Source organism: Zerene cesonia, unplaced genomic scaffold, assembly GCF_012273895.1.
Source record: "Zerene cesonia ecotype Mississippi unplaced genomic scaffold, Zerene_cesonia_1.1 Zces_u241, whole genome shotgun sequence".
Taxonomy (NCBI): Eukaryota; Metazoa; Arthropoda; class Insecta; order Lepidoptera; family Pieridae; genus Zerene; species Zerene cesonia.
Genome location: NW_024045370.1, coordinates 1 through 1,005, shown reverse-complemented (window position 1 = coordinate 1,005; position 1,005 = coordinate 1). Strand labels below are relative to the sequence as shown.

Here is a 1,005-nt window from a genome sequence, read left to right as displayed (position 1 = left end):
CAAATCGTTATGAATATTTGTTTTTCATAAATTTCATTCATCATCAGTCTGTATAATATGTTCCCACTCCTGGGACACAGGTCTCCTATGAGGGGTTCAGGCTTATAATCCACCACACTGACCAAGTGCGGGTTGGCAGATGTCACATGTCATCGAACTTTTCATTCTTGGATATGCCGGTTTCTTCACGATGGTTTTCTTCACCGTTTTAAACAGTGGTTATGTTATCCACATTTTACAATTTATTTCCTGCACGCTCGCGCGGTCTCCAACTTATCGATTTTAAAGTCCGAGGTTCTCACCACTGAACTACACAGAACTGAACTACACTATTTATAAATAAATTTATTATATTTATCATAAAATTCAATAAAACGAAGTAATCATGTTCGTCACATTTATTTTGCTGCTTCATTAAATATAACAGTATTTTATAATACTTAGTAAATTCAGAGTCCATTGGTATAGCCAGGTCAGCATTAGCAATCTTTTTTTTTTGTTATTTTACTCCTTTTGAGTGAATGATTAAATATTACATATAATACCTACACATTTGATTAAAATATGATAAATTTTATGGCATTATATTTTTATTCATGCAGGGGCGGCACTGTTGGTTGTCGTGTTTGAAGTGTTCGATGCATTGTCATCTGGTTCGCTAATTTGAAGCCATGGCATTCTCCTTTGCAGTTCTTGCCTAAAACATTTATTTTATATTAATATATATATATACTAATATAGACAAACAAAATAATGAATGAATATAATTGTTAGAAATAAATAGTATCTACCTGTACTTTGGATGACTAATGGCATAAACCCAGGGGTCTATACATGCAACGGCTTTACATGTAATTGCAGGAATCATCGTGACCTATAAATCATGATGTAATTAATTTAAAACATGGTACTGTTTATAATATATTAACTAGCTGTGACCCGCGGTTGAAACCGCGTAAGTCCGTATCGGTATAAAAAGTGCCTATGTGTTATTTCAGTTGTCCA

General features: G+C 33.4%; 1 long non-coding RNA gene across 1 annotated transcript; it reads right to left on the bottom strand.

The window, feature by feature from the left end:
• Nucleotides 1-383: 383 nt before the first annotated feature.
• Nucleotides 384-936, bottom strand: LOC119839433. The gene is made up of 2 exons (XR_005288255.1): nt 792-936; nt 384-697 (listed from the first exon to the last, which is right to left on the bottom strand). It is a non-coding gene; the product is annotated as an uncharacterized LOC119839433 (long non-coding RNA).
• Nucleotides 937-1,005: the final 69 nt, after the last annotated feature.